General features: G+C 35.6%; 1 protein-coding gene across 1 annotated transcript in view; it reads left to right on the top strand.

Annotated features, from left to right (window-relative positions):
- SNTG1 (syntrophin gamma 1) overlaps positions 1-13,552 on the top strand; it is a 4,111,241-nt gene that overhangs the window by 1,459,236 nt on the left and 2,638,453 nt on the right. The window contains exon 6 of the mRNA XM_044065493.1: positions 11,831-11,871. The gene's annotated coding sequence lies outside the window, so the exon portion shown is untranslated. The remainder of the gene's footprint in view (positions 1-11,830; positions 11,872-13,552) is intronic.

Here is a 13,552-nt window from a genome sequence, read left to right as displayed (position 1 = left end):
AGGTTGGAGCAGAGGCTTTACGAGTGGGAGAGAAAAGCAGTAGCTTCATTTTGTTAGGATTTATTAGGAGTCATCGATTACAGAGCCATTTTTCAACAGTATTAAAAACATTTTGGGATAGTGTCTGCAGACGTAAAGGGAAGGTGGCAGAGCAAATCAAAGTGGAGTGGTCTGCATATTGAAAGCAGGTGGCTGTTGGGATGACTGTGTACAGGTCATTATTAAAGATAGAAAATAATAGGGGTCCTAATATAGAGCCCTGAGGGACCTCAAGGGTGATAGGTAGAAGGGAAGATTGTTCTGCCATAGTATAGCCTGTTGTCTACCACTCAGATAAGATTTGAACCATTGGATAGCCTGGACATCTAGGGGAATAGTTTTAAGTGTGTGTATGAGTAGTTGGTGGTTGACCATGTCGAAGGCTTTGAAGAGATCAAGAGAGAGGGCAGAATAAAGCTTATTGTTGTTTTGGTTTTGATTAATAACATTGCAGAAGGAGAGGAGGGCCATGGTTGTACTGTGAAATGGTCTGAAACCATGCTGCGAGTTAGCCAGGAGACTGAGCTGAATGAGAGTTGTTTATGGATGCACCTCTCCATAATTTTAGCCGGGGTGACAAAATAGCTATAGGTCTGTAATTTGACAGTTCAGTGGAACTGCCCCCTTTGTGGAGTGGAATAACATGGGATGTCTTCCAGATGGAGGGGATAGTGGCTTCTGATATAGCTTTATTGATCAGGATGAAGATCCGGTATGCTATGGCATCTGCAGCTTTTTGTAGATGCTCAGCTGGGAGGAGATCCAGTGCAAGGGTGGTAGGCTTTAGTTTCTTGATTAGGGCATGGATAGGTGATGTGGAAACTGGTTGAAAGTTAAAGGGGAGTTGATAACTAGGTGCGACAGTGTTAGGATTTGGGCAACTGGGAAATAGTTTGTTAGCTAGTGACTGGATAGTTTCTGTGAAGAAACTATTAAAGGAACTGGCAATGTCCTCCGAAGATTTTTGGATGGTAGCTGAGGGGGTAGGAGTTGTGCATTGCCTTGGGTGAAGATGTTTATTTATGCCTGCCCAAAACTTTTATGGATTATTTTGATGCTTCTGTTGTACATGTCAGTAAAAGATTTTTTTATCTGGGGTGGCAGATTTTTTAGTGTTGTTCCTTAGTTGTCTAAATCTAAGTTGATTTGAGGGGGATTTTGTGATACGCCAAGTGGTCCAAGCTTTGAATTATAACTGCAGGGGTACCATCAGGACCACTGCTGGTCTGTCCCCTGTTTGGTATTGATTGATTTTGTAGACATCAAAGCCAATACTCTGGAAGTATGGCTGACCAATTTGCTTATGATTGCAAAATGGGCATTGCTATCTGCTCATCTCCTAATAATAAACTGCTCAAAAAAAGCTAGAAAATGCACATACCTGGTGTACTGAAACCTGCCTTAAACTAAAAGTAAAAAATTGCAGCAAATTAGCATTTGGTAAGAAAGCTGCTCATGTGTCATATGTTGTATGTGGTAGTCTTGTTCAAAGACATATAGTCTTAAGAGACTAGGTACTTATGTGGACGACTTTCTCTCTGTCATTCTATCATCATGTTTCCACCATAGTCAGGGAATCCTTCTATCTATCCCAGTTAATGACCAGGGGAATATCTTCAAGATCAAAAGAAGCCATTTTACCACTCTAGTCCTCCCTTATTAGACCCATCTTTGAATATAATGACCCCTTTGGTGTGTACAAATCCAAGTGTGCTGCTCATCTATAAAGATTCCAATATGTTTAACACAAAAATAAAAAATACGTTTTTTTCATCATTGTCAGTGATGAGAAAAGGTAGTAGACTCACTTTTGATGCAGAAGGCTGTGAGTTCTATTCCCATACCCGTTAGATTGGTTCCTGACACTGCAATTCAACATAAGGGAGTGCTGCACTCCTGAGTGTGCCTGACCTTAGATGAGACATTAAAATAAGTTGATGGTAGTTCAGGTGGATGTAAAAGATTCCACGGCACCTGTTGAAAGGTGTAGGGTAAGTTCCCTGATACCTTGCCCAAATGTCCCCTAATAGTATAACTACCATCTTGGGTTACCCGTAAAAACAGGCTACTACACTAGTGGTAATAACCCAGTGAACAAAAGATAAACTAAAGGCCTTAAAGCCTTCAACTATACCAACAGATTACCACAACTATCATTATACTCAGAAGCAAACCAGCTGCTTTGTGATGACCCTTGTCTCCCTTTTTGAGCCATGAAAGATCTCCTGTTTCTTCACAAGACTAGTAGTTCTACAAGTACTCATACTAAGGATCTAAATTTGTACCAACAAATAAGACTAACTGAAGGGATAGGTTCTTAATTCAGTGTATTCTCAGAGTATAGAAGAACTCGCTTCTACAGGTCAAGTAAAGTACTACTTTAAGAAAAAACTGCAGACTTGTCTCACGCCTTGTGTAACTTTTGTAAACTTAAAATGAAAACTACAAGTAATGGTGAAGCACTGTGTCACACAAAAAATACTTTAATCCACTGGTTTAGCGCTTTCAGCCCAAAAATTAGGCCTTTATCAGAACAAACTGAAAAAAACTGTCCCATTTTTAAAGCATAATCAGTACACATCAAACCAATCAGATCTTATTTTCTTAAAACTTAATACATATATATATATATATATATATATATATATATATATATATATATATATCTGTATAAAATGCATCCTAAATAGTGCATACATTTTTAACAAGCTTATAAACTGTTTACATTTATTGTAATAGGCTTTTCTTTTCAATGCAGCTTTATAGCTGACACCATTGTTAAGCCCTGGTGTCCTGCAAGCATCCAAAAGAACCTGCCATTTGAACTCTTTAAAATCTAGTTCCCCATCTCTGTCTCCATCGAAATCTACTGGAACATGATCTATAACTGTGAAAAAAAAAATAACGCTGTCATTGTTACCCACACAGTTAAAAGTGTGCTTATACAGAGCATTGTCCAATTTTTTTTTTCTAATGGCATAATAATGGTCATACATCTTGTTTTTAAGTTGCCTATTGGTCTTCCCAATATAAAATGAAAAACAGGTGGAGCATTTTGCCATGTATACCACAAAGGTAGATTTACAATTGAAAATGCCTGGAACATGCCAAATCTTACTCTGGGTTACAATATCAAATTCTGGTCCCTCAGAAATATATTTACAAAAATTGCAGCTTTTGCATTTAAAAGTACCTGTGTTACCTTGGGACTTTTTCCTTTGTCTACTTTTTAACATTTCTTTGAAATTCCTATCTCTTGTGTTAACAAAAATAGGGGCTCCTCCTACTACCATCTGAAGATCACTGTTGGAAACTAATATTCTCCAGTTGTTGGACACAGTATTTTTGATTTCTTTGCTGTCTATGGTAAAGGTTAACAACATTGATGTAACCCAATCCTTCTTGTCCTTTGTGTTCCCCCTGAGCCCCTCCTTTTCGTTTGTACTAATAATGTCATGCACAATTTTGGACGGGTACCCTCTGTTTTTAAATCTAGAATGCAGTTCCTGCACTAACAGATCTACCTGTGCTTTGTCACTTGTAAGTCTCTTAAGTCTTACTAACTTCCCTTTTATAATGTTGTTTTTCACATAAGTGGGATGCATACTAGAATAACTCAAAAGACCATCACTTGCTACATTTTTATAACTGATGCTGGACCCCAAAAAAATATTTACCTTCCTCTTTGATAACCTTTAAATCTAAAAAGGAAATCTTAAAATTGCCCCAGCTACCGGTAAAATGCAAAACAGAGGTGCTGTTATTCATGTCTTCAATAAACAGCAAGAGCTCAGTCTGTGTTCCTCTCCAAATAAAAAAAAAATCATCAATAAAACCATGGTAACTCACAATTTTATGTCTGTTGGTGAACTTGGACATCCTGGCACCCATTGCCACACCCTTGATTTGCAAGAAATATTCATTGTCAAACATGAAGTAATTGTATGAAAGAATGTTGTCCATGCATTCCAACATGAACCTGCACTCTTCTAATTCATATTCTTCACTGTTAATTAATAAATCCCCAACCCACTCTAAACCCAAATCATGGGGAATGCAGGTGTATAAAGATGCCACATCAACTGTCACCAAGAAATCACCAGCTTCAACCTTAATTTTATTGATTTTACTTAAAAAAATCAAAAGAATCCCTGATAAAGGATTCTGTCTTTTGTACTGTCTCAAGCAGAGTTCTGTCTATAAACCTAGAACATGGCCCTAACTTCGATGCTGGTGAGGAAACTTTAAGCCTGTAAGGGGGGACAATGCCCATCCTTGTGTGTCTTTGGAATTCCAAAGAGATGCCCTATCTTGGGTTTGTTTACTGCAAAAAAAAAAAAAAAAAAAAACTCATGCATATTCCTGGAAATCAGACTTTCTGCCAAAGCTTCAAAAAGCCAAGAATCTATTCTTTTGTAAGCTTTTAGGACATCAGCTTTGGAAACTTTTTATATGCTGTTTCATCTGCTAATAAAAACTGCATTCCCTTCACATAATCATCAGAATTCACTATGACCATTGAACCCCTTTGTCTGCACACATAACCCTGATAGAAATATCATCCTTGATAGAGTTAAAAATCATTTGCTCTTCTGCAGTCATGTTATAAAAATTTATCTTACTTCTTTTGTTTAACAAATCCTTAATTTCTATTTCACACAAATTCTCAAATGCTTTTAATGCAGGGTGCAAGGGTGGGTTAAAAGTGCTAGGTGTAACAAAATCACCCTTTTGTTCCCCATCTCTGTCTCCATTGAAATCCACTGGAACATGATCAATAACTGTGAAAAAAAAACTTAACACTGTCATTGTTACCCACACAGTTAAAAGTGTGCTTATAAAGAGCATTGTCCAAATTTGTCTTTCTAATGGCATAATAATGTTCATACAGCCTATTTTTAAGTTGTTTTAAAGCTGCAATTTTTGTAAATATATTTCAGAGGGACCAGAATTTGATATTGTAACCCAGAGTAAGATTTTGCATGTTCCAGGCTTTGGAACGCAGATGCAGCAGAAAAGAAATAAAATTGAGCATGACACCAGTGATTTTGAAAAGGAACATGTTTTTACTTTGCCGAAATGGTCAGAAACTTTTTATATTACATCTGGCCAACAGCGTGAAGCTGTACAGACAACGGCTTTGAATGGAGGGTTTCATCAAGTAGGAGGGACTACTCTGCATTCGACTGCTTCTGCTCCATTGGTTAATATGGTTTCATCCCCCACCAATCAACATGATGCTTCCTTATATGAAACACCTAATGCAGAAGGTCTGTAATTGCAGAATGATCCAATCAGAACAGGGGCTGCACTTACACAGGATTCAGGAAGCATTGACGTCAACAGTGAACCTGTGGTAAGGCCTAAAACAATGGCGATGCCTTTCCAACCAGTTTTTTTTGCTGCCTCTACCTATCAGAGTGAAGTGCAAACAGTCTACAGGTTCACTGGACAACTGAGGGTGAATGAAACGGAGGCCAGAGGGTCGAGGGAATGGCAATATACTGAAGAAAATGTGGGCAACAACAGAAATGACTTAGTATGGAACATTTCATGCAGGTACCTCACTTCTTTTGAATGCGACTTACTAAATAAGAGATTGTCTTTCATTCCTGCGACATTGGCGAATGTGGCAGATACCTTAATTGACTTTAAACTGAGTCTGAGAAATATTCAGCTAAGACTAATGTTTAATGAGGAATATAGGGCTATTAATGTGGACAATACCGTAAATGTTTCAAGGGATACTGTGTTTAGAAAATCGAGCTTATTTAACCCACAGTATAATTCAACACTAGATACATTTTATTAAGTATGTGAAACAGAATTTTATGACTATTTTGATAAAAAATAGACATAATTATACTAAAAGGAAGTTTGAAAACCTCACAATTAATGAAAACCAGCTTTAACAGCACTTGAACTGATTCTACTATAGTTATAAGACCTGCAGACAAAGTAGGTCAGATAGTTGTCATGGATAGTGATTTCTATTTTTAGTCGATGCCTGAAATGTTGCAGGCTGTTTTTGTGTATAAACATATTAATTTGTCAGATAATGATGGCATGGTTGAGAATGTTACTAATATTTTAATGCAACAAGTAACTAATAGCATGGTGACTAAAGAATTATTTAGCTGTTTTGTTGTTGAGAAACCTTTGATTCCAACACTACAGGGATTACCTAAAGTCCATAAGAATCCACAGAGACCCCCTTTTAGACCCATTGCGGTGGGTGGGGGTTGGCTGACTGAGCCACTATCTATCTATGTGGAGAAGCAATTTAAACCACTACTAGAATAATATGAGTATATTTTACGAGATACGGAACAAATGCTACAAGATCTATATTGTTTTATTGAAGGCTATGGCAAGTCTGTGAGTGATGTCTTGATGGCAACATATGATGTAACCTCACTGTTTACAGTCATCCCTACTGTACAAGGTACAAGGATGGTTAGCAGTTTCCTTAAATGCAATAGTTCCTATTCTGTAATGCATATAAATTTGATATGTGAATTGCTTGAAATAATTTTACAAAACAATGTTTTCGTGTTCAATGGTAAATATTATAGACAAATGTTAGGAGTAGCTGTGGGCACACTGTGTGCCAATAGCTACGCCAACATGGTGATGGCTGAAAGGGAATCTCAAAATTTGCTTACACATCCCTTAGCTTGTGAATACCTAGTGTTTTATAGCAGGTTTGTAGATTACCTTTGTATTTTCTGGCTTGGTGCTGAATGTAAACAATTGGAATTGATTGAGTATATGAATCATAGTAGCGAATTTTTAAGGTTCATTGGAAAATATTCTACAGATGTTATAGAATTTTTAGATATTCAAATGAGCATTGATAATGAAGGTTGTGTTCATACAGATAGAAATACCAAAGACTGCTATCGTGCATCATACTTCCATAGAACTAGTATGCACCATGGCCATATATTTAATAATATTTTGAAAGGTCAAGCAATGCTTTGTCCTAGATTGATTGATAGGGATACCAGATGGAATGAAGAATTTAATAAAATGAGTAATGATTTCATCACTAGGGGATATTGTGAGTATGAGATCCATAAAACAGCAGTTAATGCTAAAGCTATGAGGAATGATAGGGCCAAACCATATTTTTCCAAACCCCAAAATATGGTAAGGTATATAAGAAGTCAAATATTTTTTTCTTATACTAGGGATAGTGGGGCAATAAGAGACATTCTGCATAGGCAATGGAAAATTCTTCAAACTGATACCCATATAGCTCAGATTATAGAGGAGAAACCACATTTGAAGTATAAGAACAAGGGAAATCTGAAACACAGGCTATGTTATCCAAAGACAGGGCCATATTCTGAAAGATTAGTTTCAGGGCAAGAGACTATCAAATGTGGCCACTGTAACTTCTGTGATTACATATATGGAGGGATTGACTTTAAACACCCTGATACAAGGACTATATTTCATTTTTCCATTAATGCCAACTGTAATAGTAGGAATCTTATCTATTTAGTTCACTGCATGCACTGTTATTTATTTTATGTCGGAAAAACCTACAGACATTTGCATGAGCAGATTAGAGATCATGTATATTGTCATAAAAAAGGACACACATATAGTGCCATAGCCAAACATGTGCTAGAATGCTGTTAAGAGGGTAAGTAAGTAGTTTTTAAGTTTTGGAAAGAGTTAGTTGTTGGTGTTGTGGGTGTGCATGTCTAAATCTTACAATTAAGTGTTTTGAAATTCAGCACTGTGAGCTTTCAGTATAATGAGCCTCAGTCAAATGAGTTTTCAGTATTTTGAAAATTAGGTATTGTGGTGTCAGTTAAACGAAATTCAGTATTTTGAGTTTTCAGTTAAGTGAAGTACATGTGTATAAATATATATTTGTGTATATATATATATATGTATATATATATATATATATATATATATATATATATATATATATATATATATATATATATATATATACATCTCAGATCCTGTCTGATTGGATCTGTTGTTTCCTCTAAACAATAAAAGCCAAAAGCTAGATAAAGTCCATCTGGGTGGCCTGAGTGTTATTATGGTGTTCTGTATTCTTGACCTGGTGTGCCTGTACTAGCTGCTGCTTAATCCTTCTTGATGCAGCTAATTTATACTAAAACTGCTAAGATTTATTGTTGTTGGTACATGTTTCCTCTTGTTGTCTTAATTTGGTGATCTAGACATTCTTGATTTGTCCATTTTTGAGAATATAGCTTTTGATTTGGGATTTACATCTTAGATCCTGATTGGATCTGACTTTCTTCTTCTACCAATGAGTGTAATTACCTAGACATGCCCCTTCTGAGTGATTTTAAGGTTTATGCAATATTGTCATGGCGATATATTCAATTTGCATTAACATCCACATACTGCTCTTTGGTGCAGTTATTTAAGTCACCAAATATTTCGGGTTTGGTAGCATATATATTTGTGGATTGGTTTATTTCTGTCAAGACAGTAGTTGATTCTCAGCATGGTATGTCTGTACTAATTTCTGTTTAATGTTTCTTTATGCAGTCATTTTTAATAACACTGCTAATATTTTTAATAATGCTGTTAAGATTTATTGCCATTGGTATGTGTTTCATCTAGCTATTGTATTTAGGTCTTCTAAACATTCTTGATTCGTACATTATAGAGAATATAGCTTTTGATTGGCTATTTACACCTTAGATTTTGAATGATCTGACTTTCTTTCCCCACCAATGAGCACATTTAGCTTGATAAGTCTCTTCTGAATGATTTGAAGGTCTGTGAAATATTGCCATGGTGCAGTTAGCACAATGTACTTAATTTGCTTTAGTATTTACATATTGTTTTTGGTACAGCTATTTAAGGCAATATTGCTGCGGGTACGCTAGCATATATAATTCTGGAAAGACAGTATTTGATTTCCCTTCTTTATGATTTGATATGATTTTTTTTATCTATTAAAGATAATGTAGATATGAGTGTTTTATAATTGTATTTTTCATACGTGCTGTGTCAGACTCAGTATGGCACTTTCGAACACTCACATAAATCATGTAGACATTGAATTGATTGTAGTAATGATGTATACTTCATGACTGAGGCATGCATATTTCTTAATTGTTCATCTCTGTCATATAAAGCTACTTTTAGTAACTAAACTGATTGACTCTGATGTATTTCTGTTGGTAAGGTAGGGACGGTCCACGATTGGTGGAAATCTAGAATATAGGGTATTTATTCGTACATTGCAAACCATTGGATTGTATTCTGACTGAGAACTCAACCAATAATGCTCTAGGATTTATGTTGTTAGCCATTGGCCAGCTTTTTCCATATTACTATCCTGGATGCTGGATGCACTTATGATTGGCTGATATTTGAAATAGCAATTGATGATTGGTCAACCCATATCATTATATTTAATTAGTATTGTAATGTTCACATTTTGGAATTCTGGCGTGTATTTTCTTAATTATTGATTCGGTATACATTTAGATAAATAGAAAGAAATGCTGAATGTTATTTGATCTGATGAATGGTTGATTACCCAAAATTGCTTATCTTTCATTTATTGTTTTTATACCTGTTTTGTACACTTTTAGTTTGGGAATATAAACTGTGAACTTATACTTCAACGTGGTGAAGTAAAAGTCAGAAATACACCCTGCTGACATTCATCCTGCCAAAAGTAGAGTTGCAGAAAAGGAAAAAAAATAGAAATGCCACTATCAAATATAGAAATGTCAGCCTAGCTGTAAAATAGATTTTTTTTTTGCTGTGGAGAGGGTGACACTCACATACTGTACTAGTTATATGGACTAACTCTGAGATCATACACTACTGAGTTAAGGAAGAACTCCCGCAACACCATTGTGCTCCTCTCTCTTTCTATGTCTAGTCCTGCAGCATTAATTCCTTGATGAATTATGACTTAGTCAAATTATCCAGCTGATTCACAAGACAACCAAAAATATGCTCAACAAACAGAGAAGTCACTGATGCATACACACACACACACACACACACACACACACACACACACACACACACACACACACACACACACACACACACATTCACTCTTGAACTGCATACTTACCTCTTAGGTACACAACAAGATTCTCAGACCCACCTTCATATACAGTTTAGCTATAGCAATGATCATTTTGCATGGAGGTCAGCAAATGAAATATATTGTGTCACACTGCTACTGCCAAGTGAGATTGATGACTTAAACTATGATCTACAATGGCAGGGGAAAGTCTCTTTTGTCTACAGAAAGCCACCATACCCCCAAAGTTACAGACACTTTATTAACTGTGTATACTTCAGATATCTGATTGTGATTTAAAAATGTCCAGAGAAAAGTGTGTGTGTGTGTGTGTGTGTGTGTGTGTGTATATATATATATATATATATATATATATATATGTGTGTGTGTGTGTGTGTGTGTGTGTGTCATGTAACCGGCCATTTTAAGCATAGCCAGTTTCCCTTCAATGGTGATAAGCTCTACATTCTGCCTGCGAGGTAAACACTTTAACCATTAAAGGAAAACTCCACCCTAGAACTAAAAAAGTCTATTTATTTCATTTGTTTCCTGACCTATTTTAACACTTCAAAGTCACTCTAAATGCTTTATTTATAATTTTACCCTGTTTACCACAACATGGATACCAAAAAGGCTTGATGTATCAATGTGATCTTGTTCTCCCACAACCCTTTCTCTTTCCCATAATGCTTGTATGACTCATCCCAGATGTAAGGAAGTAACTGTGAATTCCCATGCCATTGACATATAATGGGATTTGTGTGAGGCACTGTCATCTTCTATACCTTCTGTAAAAGGACTGCTTCTTTTCTGTCTTTAATCACCCTCATTTATGTTTGGCTCAGTGCTTGTTTTCCACTATACTTAGAAGTTATCCAGCTACACCCAGAAAAGTAATTAAATTGCACACCTTTGTTCAGGGTTTTCTTTTGTAGTCCAAGAGAAATTGATTCTGTAGTGTGGGGATAGGGGACTGTCAGTTCATCTTGAACTACAAAAGAAGACCCTAAACAAAGGAACAAGGGCTAAGGGAGAACAAGATCATATTGATACATCAAGCCCAATTGGTAACCATGTTGTGGAAAATAGGCTAAAATTACAAATACAGCACTTAGAGTGATTTTCAGGTATTAAAATAGGCCAGGAGGCAAAGACAGAGCGAAAAAAATATTTTTTTAGTTCTAGCGTGGAGTTTTCCTTTAAGCCAACACCCGACCGCAACATTATTGTCTTTTTTGAATGACCATGGCACAACTCAAACCTACAATTTCCTTATCTAAAATCAGATACCTTATCCATAAGGCTTTTTATCTCTTATGACAGAGATACAGAATTAAACTATTTTCACCCATGTGGAATCAACTGTATTACCTACCAAGGAAGTAGAACTCAATAGCTCTGAGATTCAGGAATAGTAAAAATTTAGTACATTGTCCAGGTTTGATATGTGTGTGTAGTTGAAGAAACAAGGAAAAAAATAATCATAGTTATCTGATAAATGCTGTGGTCTCTTTTAAGTTGCATTCCATTTATGGCTATCTTGTAAACAGGGCATGGCTAGTTGCCATATGGAATCTCTTTATACCATTGCTAAGTATGCTGACATTCTGTGCTTCTACCATGAGGTTTTTGATGCTCAGCATTTCAAAGATTTCATATTTTAAGTTAAAACAAGTAATAATAATAATAATTATTATTATAATAACATGTTTAATGTATTTCTTTCATTCTTCCTAGGTGGACTATTTCTTTGAGAATAACCTTAATGCGCTTGAAAGGTATGTACTTATATGTTGCATTTCTAGGTTTCTTTTTAGCATGTTTTTATATGCTTTAGAAGTGTTTTGAGTGCAGCCTTGCTGTCGCTAATATTTACTGCAAATTATCAAGATGATGTAATGCATTCTGTTCAGGATTTCAAGCTGATATGCATTTTGAAATTGTAATTATTACCTGCTGCTGACAGTTTTTTCTACTGAGTCCAACAATGGACAGTATGTGCATCACACTGGTGATTATGGATCATTTGGTGTGATACTGTTTATCATATAGTCTGTAAATGTTATATAACATTCTTTGTTTGACATATACACATTTATTGTGCCTGATGAAATATTGTAGATTGGGAAACAGAAGTACAGTATGGAGAGATACTTATGGTCAAAGGAACTCCAGCCATCAATAAGCAAAAACTGTTGATCTTTCAGGAAAGAGTGATTGAACATTACAGATTAATTGGAATGAGCAAATGTTATCCTGTGCTTGAATGTACTGCCTGTGAAGGAAACTTGGAGACAGTTTTTAAAACAGTTTTAATTTAACCATGGAAAAAAAGCAGTTAAGACATAGTTTTCTGATTTGTACAGGTCCTGCAAGCAGTATGTGTTGCAAACAAGCACCACTAACTTTAAAAATATGTCTTGCTAGTGACTGATGCCGGGTTTGATTATCAAAATGCAGCTAGAGATGGGCATCTCATAAAAAAACTCTAGCAATATGTCAAATAGAGAGCTGATGAGAATCATGAGTGGGACATTTCCTTCAGAGTTGTATTAATTCATTAATGTACAAATACTGTCTCACATGAAGTATCAAAAATAACTACATTTCATACGGTAGCTACTTAACTTAAATGACAGAAACAAAGTAACGAGTTACCTTTCTCACAGTACAAGTATTTTTCCTACCCATTATCCACTTCTCCCTTTGTTAATGTTATTGCCCTCTATGATTTAACTTCTTCTATTATCATGAACATGATCCAGAAATGAGGATGATATTGCTGCTAAACCTCTACCAGTTCCTTGTCTAATGAAGGGATGTCATCAACATCTTGACAATTAATACTCATGGAAAGAAACTTCAGAATTTTGCTGGCTTTCTGTACTGTTTTCTCAAAACTACATAGCAAATGTAACATAAAGATTGGGCCTGCATGTCTTAGTTTTTCCTGCTTGATCCATCATAAATGTAGTTAATGTTAAAAAAAGTAGTCCACTAATGCAACCACAAACAGTTATGTTGCTACTATTAATGCATGAGATTATATTTTTTTAAATATTTTTATTAGCTTTCCAAAGATTTCACAAAGGCATTTCAGTAGCCACATGACTCAGTCAAAATGAAAATGCTTTTCTGCCTGAAAAGTTCTGTACTGAATGAAACACACATTAGGAGCTTTGATGAATGTATGTTGTAAATATTAGCTATTTTCTTCCAAAAGCTGTTATTGATAAAAATATTTAATAATAAAATAGATGTAAAATTAAACTTAGCATCTATGGTCAGTACAATATGTTATACAAGGGAAAAAGTGAGGTAGTAGAGCAAACATCTCCAACAGCTAGATTGTAAAGCAAAAAGGTACATGTTCAAAGCATTGAAAATGACAGAGAAAAAAATTACAGAAGAGCACAAGGGTATTATCTTACATAGTCAGTTGAAAAAGCGTGGTAGCCA

The sequence above is a fragment of the Protopterus annectens genome, chromosome 3.part0 (genome assembly GCF_019279795.1).
Source record: "Protopterus annectens isolate FY-2018-M chromosome 3.part0, PAN1.0, whole genome shotgun sequence".
NCBI lineage: Eukaryota > Metazoa > Chordata > Ceratodontiformes > Protopteridae > Protopterus > Protopterus annectens.
The sequence above is the reverse complement of the archived record's forward strand: the minus strand, read 5'-3'. Positions and strand labels throughout refer to the sequence as shown.